Genomic DNA, 15,004 nt, shown 5'->3' on the forward strand with positions numbered 1-15,004 from the left:
AGGTGAATCAGAAAAATCTGTCACTGAGATCCAAGGAGAGACCAGGAGGTTTCATCTCCCTCGGTCTTTTTAAAAAATGAGCCGTGTCAGTTAGAGGATCTGGATTGATGAAGACAGATCTGTTTCCTTGGCTCTTACCAGGAGGCTAGGAATGGAGCAGGTGGGGGCTTTACTGTGGCTGCTGAGAGAGATGTCGCTACCCCAGCCCTTGGGCAGCCCGGCACCAGCTCAGGGCCCCATCTTTCTTTTCCCACCTTTGGCAAAAGGAATCCTGCTAAGCCCCTAGAACTCCTTCCCTGGCCAGTGCTAGGCACCCCGCACCCCCTCCCCATCAGCAGACTCCTCAGGAAGAGTCTGGGCACCTGTAAGCCAGGGAGAGTGGTGGGGTGGGTGGGGGGGATCCCTGCTCTGCAGCAGTGAATGTGGGCGGGGGGCGAGGGCGGGGGAAGAGGGGCTTTTCTGATTTGCTTCTCTGTTCAGGGGAGTATCAGTTTAATCAGAGTCCCTGGCATCCTTGCGGATGGACGCTTCTGCTTTGCTGGCTTGCCTTTGTATGTCCTGAATAGCTTCCCCTTACCCCAGCCCTGGGTACTCTCAGAATCTTCTGCCCACAATGTCCTTCAAGGGGTCATGCCTTTCAGCTCCAGGAGGACTCGGGTGTGTGATTCGAAAGGCCTCCTGGGGGACAAGGGGACAGTCTCATGACCCTAAACCTCAACTCCTACTAGCCTGTAGCTTCTGTTGGGCTACTGGTTTAGTTTGAAGCATCATCTCCCGTTCTCCCTGAAATGCCAATGCTGCCTCTGTGGGAATGATGCCGCCCTGGGTCACCACCTGCTGTAAGGAGCTGGCAGGCCCAGGAGGGCCACTGAGCAGGGACCAGGAACCTGAAGGAAAGGGATCTAGGACAAGGGAATTTTGCTAAGGGTAAGGACAAGTCAAAGGAGAAAAAAAAAAATCAAAAACAAAACACCAGAGCAAGGGTTAGGAGCCACTGTTGCTGTCTTGGCTCCATGCCTGTGAGTGGAAGGACTCTGAAGCTGACCCCAGGTCCTGGCTGCAAGCTTAAGAAAGGTCTTCGACCTTCTCTGAACTCTAGGAACAGTGTCCTGGGTCATCTCAGAACCTCTCTGGAATAGGAGGATGCTGGCAGGGAATTGCATTCTGAATCTGAGAACAGGAAGGCTGCTGCTGGGAGTTTTGCTCTTGTCTGCGTTCAGATCATCGCACGGCTCTTTGCTTTGAAGGATGAACGGAAGCCAGGGGCTCAGTTTGACAAGCGCTCTGCGGGGAAATGGTGGGATGCTGTTGTGGGCTGCAGGAAGCTCTTCTCCTGCCCAGATGATGGATGTGATGGGCCTCTTCAAAGGAGGCAGCCAGATGCTGGCTGCTTTTCTGGTTTTAGCTTTCAGTGGTGGGGTTCAGCTGGAAAGCCCTGGTGAGTATTTCATGCAAACCCAAGGAGGGCCAGAGGCACCTTGCCTGAGCTCAGAGTCCTCAATGTCACAGACCTCAGGGAGGCAGCCCTGGGATTTCTGCCTGCCGAGGGCAAGGCTGAGGAGGGGCGGGGCTGAGCTGGCAGCTGAAAGCCATGGGGTAGAGGATGCACTCTTCAGCCTCAGAGGAACTGACCTTGAGGCTGGCGCACTGGACAGAGTGACCAGGAGAGAGCCCCCTGCCTCCTGTGCCTCTTCAAATGTCGAGAGCTAAGTGGTCTCGGGAGCACCAAGGTCACCAGGACCTATTTCTACGTTGACTGATTGGTGTTATCTCCCTTCTTGGCAGAGATGTTTGAGAGCTAATTGGACCCAGAGCCCTAAGCGAGGTTTGCCTTCACTTTCCGAATTAAACCCGAATGCTTCCGTATTAGGTACTCAGGTCTCTGCAGTTCGTCCCCTGCCCACCTTTTCTGCCACATCTTTTGACCCTGTCCGGCATGTATAGCCCCATCAAGTCACACTGAACTATTTGCAGGTTTCCAGGGCATTGTGTACCCCCGTGCCTCTCCGTTTCTGCCCATGCTGTTCCCTCTCCCCGGAGCACACCCTTCCCTTCCCCAATGCCAGAGGCCACTGGCCTTCCAGAGGGCTTGTGTGTTTCACCTTTTCTAGAGAGCTTTGCCTGATGCTCCCCACCCCAGAGGAGGGCGTGCTGCGCAAATCGCAGCAGTTACCATATTGGATGGTGGGGCTTTGCTCCCCCGTCTCCCTGACTGACAAGAAAACTTCTTCTGGGGTTTCCCAGAACTCAGCACAGCGCCTATACACATAGTTAGCCCTGTGTATTTGTTTAATTGCTCATGGCCTACGACTCCCTTCCCTCGCTAGAATTAAAGCTCCACAAGAGCAAGGATCTTGCCTTCCTTGTTCACTGCTAAGCCCCAGGGTCCAGCACATAGTGGGCCTGCAATAAATATTTGTTGAATGAATGCATGGGAGTTAGGGACTGTGATTCACCTTTTGGCTCTTCCCCTGAGCGCCCTGGTGGCCACGTGTAAGTTACTCAGCCTGTCTTGGCTGGTGTGGTGGGACTCGTGGGGGACCGGAGCATTGCCCTGAGGCACCGGTTCAAGCCTTCAGGGTCTAGGGTCTTATTCCAGCCTCTGCTGCTGTGGCCAGTTCTGGGAACTGTTCTCAGCCTTGTGCATATGCAGCCCAGAAATACAGAGGAGTAAATCCCTGTGGGAAAACTCTTGGCCAGCTGATACATGCTTTCCCCTTTTCTTCCCGCGGATGACTTTGAAATACATTTCAAAGTGTCCTCCGAGGGTCCCGTAGGACTGGTCAGCCAGTCAGCCTTTATGGACAGCTTCATAGTCACTAGTGAGTGTACCGGCACTCCTTCCTGCCCTGTTTTTGCCTCCCTGGGTCACTTCCCAAATATACTACTCATATGTAGTCTGGCTCTGCTTTGGGGGGAGCCCGGGTGAAGACAGCCAGGGTCCGCTCGTGGCTCTGCTGCTCACCAGTTTTGTCTTTGGGTCCAACCACTTCACCTCTCTGCTTCTGTTGCCTCTGAAAACAGAAGCTGAAAAAGGGGTGTCATAACAACCCACAAGGTTTATAATATCGGATCATCTATGTGCGAGCGTCTGCATTAGCCCCTGCATATACCAGGCACACACCAAAGCGTCCTTTCTTGTCCTCCTGCCTGTGTTTGTTAAAACGCAGGTCTGGGAAGCCTGCTTGGCCTCCTGAGGGGTGAGGCCTTGTGAAGAAATGTTGCTGAGCGGGATCCCTGCTCTGGTGGGAAGGCCAGAGCAGAGGAGCAAAGGGTGACGAGGCCGGGTGACTCAGGCCTTTGGCAATGGGGCCATTCTTTGGAGCATTCTGTAAACATGGGTCAAGGGAGTCTTGCAACAGGCCCCACAAGTGGAAGGCTGGAAGAGGCCAGGGTGTGGAGGCAGGGAGGGGCCCAGCATGTGGCTCACAGGGCCAGAGGTGGTGCATCCGAGATGCTCTTCTGGTGCAAGTGAGAGGCCATCAGCCAGGGTAGTGACTTCCCTGTCCCCCACTTGCCAACCTGTCCACCCTACACCCTCTCCCAGATGACAGCTTTTGACTGCAGAGAAGAATCCCAGCATTTTTCAGCCTTCCTCTCTGCCTTCCACCCCATGTTTCCCTCCAAATACGTTGAGTTCCAAAGCAATGGAAACTCATTACTGGCCCTATTATAGCCGATAAAAGACAGTTTTTTATTTTTTTGTTTTTGTCTTTTTAAGGATGCACCCACGACATATGGAAGTTCCCAGGCTGGAGGTCAAATCAGATCTACGGCTGCCGGCCTATGCCACAGCCACAGCCGTGCCAGATCCAAGCCACGCCTGCGACCTACACCACAGCTCACAGCAACGCAGGATCCTTGACCCACTGAGCAGGGCCAGGGATTGAACCTGCGTCCTCATGGGTACTAGTTGGGTTCGTTACTGCTGAGCCACAATGGAAACTCCTCGGGGGCAGGAAATCTGCCTGGATGCTGCCCCTTAACTTATCCACTACCTGCCCCCTCAGCCTACAGTTAAGGCAGGTCCTGGTCACATCAAGCCCCTTGGCTACTGGGAAGCTCTTTGGGAAATGACTCAGGAGGTGCTGGCTCAGCTTTCTTGGCCTTTTGTCCTTACCTCTTTGAGCCATAGGGCATCTGCTTCCCACCCTCCCTGGCAGTCCTGTGCCCTGAGAGCCACACCCACTGGTGTGCAGAAGGACTGTCTCTCTCCTCCCAGGTCTCCTGACCCCAGGGGACCAATGAGGGATGGGAGGTTGGGGCCAGGCAGAAAGTCTGGATGCCACCTTCACCACAGGGGTGGCCTCTTCTCCCACAGCCACCCCCTCCACTTCCCCAGGGACTAGATTCCCACTCTTCTGGAAATCTGGCAGTTTTCTGGCTCTGGCTGAGCCCTCTGGAGGAGCCCAGGAGGGGAGAGGGCCAATCGCCAGCAGAAGACAGTGGCCGCAGGGGCTTGTGCTGTCTTTGCCTCCTCCCTGTCCCTGTCTTTTGGGCCCCCACCCCCTCCTGGCCAGTGAGTCATGCTCTCTGGACTCCGTACTGTGCCCCACCTTATGGTCAGGTGGTTGGGTATGCTTAGAGACCCTCGGCTCAGCTCACTCGGTGGTCCCCCACACCCAAGAGTAGAAGGGAGAGAGAGAGAGAGAGAGAGAGAGAGACAGCAAGGAGAAAATTGTCAATAAATCGCCAGGGCATTTCACCTCCAGGCTCTGATTCCCAAATTGCTACACTAACGGCGGCGTGAGCATCTAAATCATCACCCCTGTGTACACCACCTGTGTGTGGCGGATCCCAAGGTGGGTGGCTGGTCCTCAGTCCTGTGCCTTCCCAGCCCCATCCCTCCCCTCCACGTTCCCCAATCCTCTCCACACTCCAGACCCGAGTGGCTGACCGCAGATGGTATGAGTCATGGCTTTTACGACAGGGGTTCTCAAAGTGTGGGTTCTGGACCCGTGGCATTGGCGTCACTTGGGAACTTGACATGCAGACTCCCAGGCTCTCCCTGGACCTACTGCATCAGAAACCCTCGGGCTGGGACTCAGCGATCTGAGCTTATCAGCGGCGCACCCCCCCCCCCCCCCCGTGATTCAGTTGTCCTCTGAAGTTTGAGAATCACTGTCTGATCACCCTGTTTGCAATAGTCTGAGCAGAGAAACCCCCGTCTGGAGCGGGGAGGCTGAGGTGGGAGCAGCTGACTGCTCTCCAAGCCAGGCTTCCCGGTGAACACCCTATATATAGCTCATGGAAGGTGCTGGAGGCCTCTACCCACTGACAACAGCCCCAGAGGCAGCCAGGAATGTGGGCACTGCTCCCTGTGTTTCTCCCACTGGGAGTGGGAACCACCAGAGGGGTGGAAGATCTCTTTCCCCAAGGCCTGGAGAAGCTGGGAGAGGGGCTGGGAGGGGAGCCAGGGGATGCGGCGTCTCCTTGAGGATGGTGTTCAGGGCCAGTGACTCGCGTGAGGAAGCATGTTAGCTCAGAGTTGAAATGCCCAGGTGGTTCTGTGTGTCTCTGGAAGGGGTGCCTGTGACGGTAGTGTTTGATAAGTTTGGTTAGTTGGGTGGCCATGCATAATTGATGGCGGTAGAGAGCAGAGTGGAAGGAGCACTGGATGGAGTCAGGAAGCACGAACTTCTTCCCACTTTAGAAGCTGTTCTTTTCTTTTTTGCTTTTTAGTGCCACACCTGTGACATATGGAGGTTCCCAGGCTAGGGGTTGAATCAGAGCCATAGCTGCCGGCCTACACCACAGTCATAGCAATTCGGGATCCGAGCCACGTCGATGACTTACACTGCAGCTCATGGCAATGCCCGATCCTTAACCCACGGAGCAGGGCCAGGGATCAAACCTGTGTCCTCATGGATACTAGTCGGGTTCGTTACCACCAAAGCCACATCTTTGTGGTAACTTAGAGCCATTCTTTCAAGCCTCAGTTTCCCAACCTAGACAATGAGGGTAATATTTTTTACTTCATTTACCTGAAAACAATGCTCTGAAGATAGACTAAGAAAGACCCTTGTAAAGTTGTTTGGAAAAAGTTCAGAGTGTTTAGAATCAAGTCCTACAATGCTAGGTGTTTTTGTTTTTGTTTTTGTTTTTGTTTTTTTTAAATCTCTGTTTCTGTGATCTGAACAAACAGATTCAAGGGGAAGTTTTGAGTGTTGGAAAGACCAGTTGTCCGGAAGCTTGGGCTCTAGTTTCAATTTTGCCATTAACCAGCCACATGATTGTGGATCAGTCACTTTGTCTCTCTGGGCCTCAGTTTCCTCATCTGTAAAATGGGAGCCTTAGATTAGATTATAGCGACTGTCATGTCCAAATTTAACAGTCTTACAGCCCATGACTTTGATTAGTTGGTCTTCATGGTCTGGATTTCCACGTGGGCTCCATGCCGTTCAAGGAAACAAAAGAAAAAAGATGGGCCACATCAGAATGTTATTGTTAGCGTGACATTGGATTCTGGACCCAGGGTAGACAGAAGGCAGAGCAGAAGGCTTTCTGGAAGGGTGGTATGTCCTTCTCAGACAATTTGCTGGAAGCCTGGGTGGTTTTTTTCACCCATAAAGCTAAGGTCAGCAGCTCATAAACAAGGGAGTTCCCAAGAGAGAAGCAAGTGGGCTGGCTTTATAGACGTCCACCCTCCTGCCTCTTTGGCTTCCTGACATTGGATGGAATGTTCTTCTACTCTTCTCCATCACAGTTGACAAAGCTGGAGACACAGAGACCAGAAAGGGGGTGGGGAGAGGCTTAACTCCACATCTCTTCCTCATCCTTAGCCTGCCCTTGAGGGGACCACGCAGACAGGAGGGCAGGGAGCAGGCCACTGGCTTCATAAAGGGAAAAGAGAGCCCAGCACCCCCTTAACAGGACCGGCCCCCTTGCATTCCAAACATCACCTCTGGTTCTCTTGGCCCTGGACGCTCCCCGTCCCCACCCAGGCCAAGGGTGCACATGTCCCGAGCCTCACCCCCATCCTTCCTCCTGCCTCTTTGGGGCCACTCACAGCTTTGGCGAGCAGCATAAGTGGCAGAACCGGTGTCAGAGTGCCCCGGGGCTCTTGGAGACTGTAGCTCCTACTCCTGGGAACAGCCAGAGGCTATTTCTACTCCCTTCCTTAGTCAGCACAGGGCGGGAAGGGTGAGGGCCTGGGAAAGGCCAGTGGTGTGAGCTTCTGTGGCAATTGCGCTTTGGTAAACACAGTAATAGCAGGTCTGGGATTATGAATGTTGCCGCTGATAATTATCAGCTGCAGCGCGTTCCCTCCCAGGTGGGCCACACGGAGCTCATCCTGGCGCAGGGGGCTGTGGAGGAAGCTCCGGATTTCCCAGAGCTCTTCCTACAGTTGCTAGGCAACTGGGAGTCTGTGCTGGAAGCGGGGAGCTCATTTCGGAAAGTCTCCCCAGGCCTCCCAAATCTCTGAAATCTACATCGATTGTTCTCCAAGTGGAGACCTTGGATGACTGACTGCTTACCTGGTGGGGTCAGAAGTTGGTCACTGAATGAGGGGACCATGGGGGCGGGGGGGATGGGAGGGGGGAGGCGGCCTGGGAGCCACCCTTTTGCTAAAATGCCACAGCTCCTGTTTAGGGCCTGGAGCTGAGTTCACATGCATTATTGCTGTAACTAGTTGGGATGAGAAGCAGCTCTAGGGTGGTTGCCTGGTACTGGCCAGAGAGGTCTAAGAGGTGATCCAGGAGAAGAGAAGATGAAGGGGAGGAAGGTGGGTTCATGCCATTTGGCTTGTTTTTAGTGGCAGGTCCCTGGAGTGTGTTAGGGAGCAGGCCCAAATGTCTTTTGCTCCATTCTGGTGTCCAGAGACCAGTGTTTGAGACCGCAGGGGAGGAGAAATCTTTTGGAGCTGCCTTGAATTCTTGCTAACGATGATGTAATTTGGGGGCTGGTGAACTGAATTTTCTCTGTTAAAGGACCCAATACATCGTCTCTGGCATGACTTAGGAATCTACTCCCCAAACCCTCAGCATCATAGGCTGGGGCAGGTGCGCAGTTGAGAAGGAGGAGGAAGAAACAGCAGGGACTATTGGTCCCCAACTCCATTAACCTTGACCCAGTACCAATGACATTTGCCTTTTGAATTCTGAGGAGTGCATCTAAATCTGCTTACCTGGTGGGACCCCCTGGCTGAGATGCAGAAATGAATCGCAAAGGAATTAAAATTTAGCAAGCCTTCCGTGACCCTGTACTCAGATGGGCACGGTGCTGGGTGCCAGGAGGAAACAGGGACCTCCCCTCAAGGAGCTCACGGTCTGGCCAGGGAGGTGTCACATGCGTACTGCACCTAGAAGTCATTTTTGCTTCCTAGGGATGAGTTTCCTACAGCAGCCAGAGGTTGAAGCTTTGTCTTAAGGTGGAGGTAATTAAAACCTGTTTATCTTCCCACAGCAAGATGTGCCTCAGGGCCTCTGCATGTCTGTTTGCCTGAGTCAGGGATCACCTCCTCTTCTCTGGAATCCTCTGGGCGGGGGCAGGGGGAGGGGGGAAAGACGTGAGGTTCATCTCTGGTGTGGGAGCTGAAGAGGTGGATGCCAAGAGCTCCCTTCTCAGCGGCTGGTCTCCTGGCAACCTTGACCATGGTCCTCTCCACGTAGCCAGAACCTCCTCAAGATGACCACGATGAACAAGTGTGGTTAAAAGTATTCAAACAGGAGTTCCCATCATGGCTCAGTGGTTAATGAATCCAACTAGGAACCATGGGGTTGTGGGTTCGATCCCTGGCCTTGCTCAGTGGGTTAAAGGTCCAGCGTTGCTGTGAGCCTGTGGTGTAGGTCTCAGACACAGCTCAGATCCTGCGTTACTGTGGCTGTGGTGTAGGCCAGCAGCTGCAGCTCCGATTTGACCTCTAGCCTGGGAACCTCCATATGCCGTGGGTGTGGCCCTGAAAAGACAAAAAAAAAAAAAAAAAAAGTATTCAAACAAAGAAATATTGATGGTCAACATCACCTTTGGCTTCAACAGATATTCATGGAATTCTCACCGTGTGCCAGCTAGGGGGCTTGGCGCTTTCCCTTGACTATCTTACCCAACATTCTCTCAGTAAATCTAGAGAGTAGGTGTCAGCCCCATTTTCCAGAAGAGAACATAGAACGTTGGAGGCCTAAGAGTCCTCACCAGACTCGGTGAGCCCAGTGCCGCTTGCACGTCCTATGAGACACCACCTCCGTGTTCTGCAAGAATTTCCAACTCATTTTATCCCAAACCAAGTTTACTATTATCTCCTCCTTGGTTCAGTGGCCACTGGTCTAGCTGCCTGAACTATGGAAGTTGTCTTGAGTATCTCCCTTTCTCTCATCCCTACTTTCTATATCTGTTTCCCTTACCACCTAAACAGCCCTCTTTTTTTTTTCTTTTTAGGGCCATACCTGCGCCATATGGAGGTTCCCAGGCTAGGGGTCAAATCGGAGCTTCAGCTGCTGGCCTACACCACAGCCACAGTAACACAGGATCCAAGCTGAGTCTGCAACCTACACCACAGCTCACGGCAACTGGGGATCCTTAACCCACTGAGCAAGGCCAGGGATCGAACCCGCAACCTCATGGTTCCTAGTCAGATTCGTTTCTGCTGCGCCACAACGGGAACTCCTAAGCAGCTCTTGACTTCACTTCTTTTCCCTTCCTGGACCACTGTCCTGATCCAGGCTCTCATAATTCATCAGCCTGGTCATCACGGCAGCCTCTGCCTGGGGCCTTCCCCACCCTTTCCCATCCAACCTTCCGCTGGAGAGTACCGCTGAGTCGCTTTCAGGATCAACACAAACCCACTGTTTGGAATAAAAAGTCCATTTGGACTGGACTTGTGGTGACGTGTGTCCTCTCCACGTCCCCAGGCACCAGAGCTGTTTGCAGTTCCCGCAATGTGCCGTGTGCTCCCCTGCCCGCAAGTTTTCTCAAGCTGACCTTTCTTCCCGGACGGCCCTTTGTCTCAGCCAGCTCCACTCACTGCCCCAACTGCCATGTGTGTAGATCTTTGGACCTAACCTGAGCTTTCCCCCTTTCAGTTAGCGCTTCCAGGCACCCCCGGAGGAGATGGTGGCCCCTCCTTGTGCTATTTGCCCCCAGAATGGATCTTGGGTCTCTGCTGACTGGAAGTGGCACTATGTGGTATTTGACCACGGTAGTGGGTATCTGACAAATGAACTGCCTTAGAAAATCATGCTTTAAGTGGGAGAGACACTGCAACATACCCCTTACAAAAAGAACTTTTCGGGATTTCCCGTTGTCCCTCGTTGGGTTAAGAATCTGAGTAGTATCATGAGGATGCAGGTTGTATCCCTGGCCTTGCTCAGTGGGTTAAGGATCCCCAATTGCTGTGAGCTGTGGTGTAGGTCACAGACTCGGCTCAGACCCTGCATTGCTTTGGCTGTGGCATAGACCAGCAGCTGCAGCTCCAATTTGACCCCTAGCCTGGGAACTTCCATGTGCCATGGGTGCGGCCCTAAAAAGAAAAAAAAAAAAAAAGAAATTTTATAAAGCTATCTGAATATAGCATAGAGTTCATTATTCAAAGGAACAGCATCAGCATTTGTTGAAGCCTCCTGTGGACAGTGCTGGATGTTTGCACATGTCACATCACCTAATCAGCAGGGCTGGGACTAGTGCAGAGACAGCCTAGATGGCACAACCACAGTCGTTCAGCAGTCACCTGCCAAACCTGGGGTTCAAGTCCAGGCAAACGCTCTGTTCCCTCCCCTGCCTCCTGTGGCCTCTTCTGTTGAGAGGCAGGTTTTCCAGAGTGGGGTTGTCTTTTGGCATTTGGGGGTCTATCAGGACTGCCGCAAGAGAGGGGAGAGGGGATGGGGATCAGTGATGCCCGAGGCCCCCACAACTTCATCTCTTGGTTTCCCCTGTGTGTGGCCATCACACCTCACTGTGGCTCCCTGAAAGCACACATTCTTCCAGTTGGATTGTCACGGGCGGCCCTGAAGGCTGAGGTCACCATGATTCATATGGCAGCATCAGGCATGTAGGGCCTGGCCCGAGTGCTGCACAATCAGCAGGGACAGAAGCAGACACAGAGCTGGGGAGGGGGAGGGGGTGGGGTCTGGCGAGCCCCGAGGGAGGGGCCTGCCCTCCCACCTCTGTCTCTTTGCTCCAGCAGGGTAGTGCCTGGTGCTCAGTGCAGGATTGCTGCATGAATGAAGGAATGATGGGGTGAGTCCCAGAGGTCCACGATTGTCAGGTAGGAGAAGGAAGCGTTTTCCCTTTCTTGGGTGTCTGTCCCTCCGATGGCGGGTATTTCTGCCATAAGCCATCCCAGCATTCCCACTGCTCTCCTCTTCTCCCCTCTTCCTTCCTCACCTCTCTTTTCTAGTCTCATTACCCCACCCAGACAATGACTTTACCTGTGCCAGGCTTCAGGGTCTCCTCTAGAATGATTCAACCGTTATTCACCAAACGATCATCACGTGACTTCCTTGTGTGCAACAAGTGCGAGGCTCTGCCAGAGGAGAAAGGGAGACGCCATGTGCCTGAACTTCTGGAGTCACATCCCGTTGGGGAGCCAGACAGTCAACAGGCAGTTGCAATGGAGTTTGAATGGAGGTGAGAGCAGCGAGAGACATCCAGGAAGACGTGGATGGATGGGGATCAGGGAGGGCTTCTTGGAAGAGGTGACACCTGAACTGAGCCAAGAGCACTTGCAGCCAAGAGACTCTGAGAGTGAGAGTCTCCTTACATTTTGTGCCCTAAGCGTCTACTTTGCCTCACTTTAGTCCCAGCCCCGACCCTGAGGATAGGCAGGAGCTGGTAGGAAAGTGATGGCCAATAAAGCTCCTTGCAGGGAAAGGAAACGTGGCACGGGGCAGAGCCCTGAGGTGAGAGTCCCCCAGAGCCTTCACGCCCACCTCTCCGCAGGGGTGCTGGTATTGGGGGTGAAAGTTGCTGGTACCTGTACCTCATACGTCATGCCCAAGAGCCAGATCACTGTCCCACTCCCAATGCTACCAGTGCTCTTGTTGGGAAGAGTTCAGGGTGGCATGGAATCAAGTGTCCTGGGCAGTGAAATAGCTGATTCTTCCCTAGTGCTTACCTGGGCGCTAGTTGCCATCACTACCAGCCCAATCTATGGATGGGGAAACTAGGCACAGAGTGGTTGAATAACTTGTTCAAGGTCATCCAGGCAAAACCTGGATGTCAACCCAGGCAGTCTGGTGCTAGAGCCTGTGCATCTAACCACTCACAGGTCTCCCCTTCCTGGTGATCCCTTGGAGTAATGGGAGAGCTGTTGATAAAGGCTACAGGTGTGACATTTCTGAAAGATCCCCATTTTACCTTAAAAATTCATATACAGGGAGTTTCCACCATGGCACAGTGGAATAAGAATCCGGCGTTGCCACGGCTGCGGTGTAGGTGGCAGCTACAGCTTGGATTCGGTCCCTGGCCCGGGAACTTCCATATGCTGCAGGTGCAGCCATTAAAAAAAAAAAAAATTCGTATACATCTTGTATCTATTACAAGATAAAATCCCTATACATTTAATCAAAACAATGCCTCTCACCAAATACTCCGGTAAAATTGAGGCTCCTGAGAGATGTGCCATATTCATCCCAAGGCACTAAGTATCCCCAGGGACACAGTCTGTAGCTGGACAGGTACAGGCAGCACAAGTTTCAGAGCAGGAAGAGCTTGGCTCTGGCTGGAGGAGCTGGAAGAGGGGGACCTTGAGCACGGCTCTGCAGTGCTGCACTGCTTCTCGCCCTTGGCTGCTCACCTTGTCTACACTGGCCGCTCTCAAGTCAGGGTGCATCCTCTGATGTCCTCACGTGATCTTCACTGCAAAGGTCATCTGGAAACGGGCTACTCCCACTCTGTGGTCACCGAGCTACCTTGTTTACCACTATTCCTGTCCCCTCCCCCTCCTCTTCTTCCTCCTCCTCTTTCTCCTCCTTCCCCTCCCCCTTCTTCTTCTTCTTTTTTCTTCTCTTCTGGAGGGGGCCTCCCCGAAGGTCACGTGAGCCCCCACATGTGAGCACAAGCTGTGGGGAGCCTCTTCCATCTTGGTTCACAGCCCTCAGTTCTCTCCATTCTTCCAGTTCCTCTCTTTTCTAGAACTTTCCATGTTTGCTCACATTGAGCCACTGCAGAAACCCCTTGAGTGCCCCCCCCAATCACAGCAACCGGCACATACCCAACATTTTGATTCTCCTCTCTTTACGCAGTTGCCAAAGAGTTCTCCCTGCTCTGCCAAATAGTTGTCTGCCTTCTTTCTGTTCCAGATGTGCTTCTCGCGGGGCAGACCGCAAGGCTCTGCTGGGCTTCTCTATGCTGCAGAGAGAGACCATCCCAGATCCCTCTCCTCTGCCAGCCTGCCTGTCTCTGCAGCCTCCATAGAGCTCATCTACTCACCCAGCGGAGGCGCGCTCAGTACCTGCGATGGTTCAGGTGCAGTTCTAGCCAGAGGGATGCAGCAGCAACCGTGACAGGGATGTGGCGAAGCTTACATCGTGGAGAAGGGATTGGGCAGTAGAGACAGACAAAAACAAAACAAAACGCCACCAACAAAAACAAACCCAAAACATCCCATGAAATGAAGTAAATAATATACTTTCAAATAGTTAAAAGTGCTAGGAAGAAACTACACTAGGATACTATACGGAGTGACAAGAGGAGAGGAGAAGTAACAGCAAGTGCACAGCCCCCAGGCCTGGAAAAAGCACCAGACATGGAGAAGAGCCAGCGTGGCCGGAACGCAGAGACTGAGGGGCAGGAGGCGTGGATGAGCGGGGAGAGGCAGGCAGGGCTGAGGTCACCCATGGCCTCATACCCCACAGAGAGGAGGTAGATTTTATTTCACAATGTGGTGGGGGGGAAACATGATTGCTTCCTGAAAAAGACCACTCTACTCCGGCTGTTGTGGGAAACAGAGTTTAGGGACCAAGCATGAGAACGTGGTAAGCAAGTGGGAGGCTGTTATCATGACCCAGGTCACCTGGGATGCTGGCTTCAGCTGCGGGTGGCAAAGAGGGGGAGAAATCAATAGAGTCAAGAGAGATGGTAGTAGGCGGCCAAGACAGGAGCAGAAGCAGCTTGAACTGGGACTCCAATGTCCAGGAAGTGAATCCAGAGCCCACCACCCACCAGCTGGGGGTGCTTGTGTGATGACCCTCCTCCTTGCAGCGAGGAGAGTGGCAGCTGCCCCCCCATCTCTCAGGTGGAGGAGGAGAAGGCAAACGGGCCTGTGTGGCCCCTGTGCGACAGGGCTCCACCATGTAGCTTGCGATGCTGCGTCGGGGGTTAAATCTAGTCTAGAGAGGCAGCTCCATGTTCCCGGCATTTCCAGGAAGCCACCTCTCCTCTGTTAAGAGGGATAAAGGGATTCTCACCCAGGCTGCTGGGAGCAGGCCCAGCTTCAGGGTAAATCAAAGTTAACTCTGTGTCATGGGTGAAGGGAGTGCTTGGGGATCTTTGCCTTTCAAAGTGGGGAAGTGGGTTTGGGGCAGGGGCTGGGAGATGGCCCAGGGCCATGGGGGAGCGCGGCCTGAGGGGCTGATGGTGGCCACACAGGGCAGGTGGATTTGGACCTGAGGGCGAGCCTGTCACTGTCCTGATGGGGCAGCTGGTAAGGGGGGGCTCTGGATGTATGTGCTCTGGGGGGTGAGGAAAGGAAGGCCCGGGGATGCTGCTTGACTGTGATAGAAACTCTCGGTAGGGTTGGGTTTTGACCTTTCATGGGTGGAGTGGGTCAGTTTGGAGCCCTTTCCATGGACGTTCTGAGAACAGAGGTCCCACCCCTGGAAATCACCTATCCCATGCTGGCTTGTGGTCAAGAAGGCCTATAGCCCTGTGGGAGCTGGCTGCCCTGGAGGCAGGGGACACAGACCTTTATTAAGGCACGAATCAAAGGTCAGCGTAACATGAGCAATATCCATGGGCCGCACCCCTTTCTCTTGAGTTTTCTGAGGTCTGGACTTTAGAACCTCGGGTTTCTAGAGGGAAGTGAAAGGGTGCTGACATCACCTGTTCGCCTACAACACTCAGGAGGTGT

Source organism: Sus scrofa, chromosome 9 (assembly GCF_000003025.6).
Source record: "Sus scrofa isolate TJ Tabasco breed Duroc chromosome 9, Sscrofa11.1, whole genome shotgun sequence".
Taxonomy (NCBI): domain Eukaryota; kingdom Metazoa; phylum Chordata; class Mammalia; order Artiodactyla; family Suidae; genus Sus; species Sus scrofa.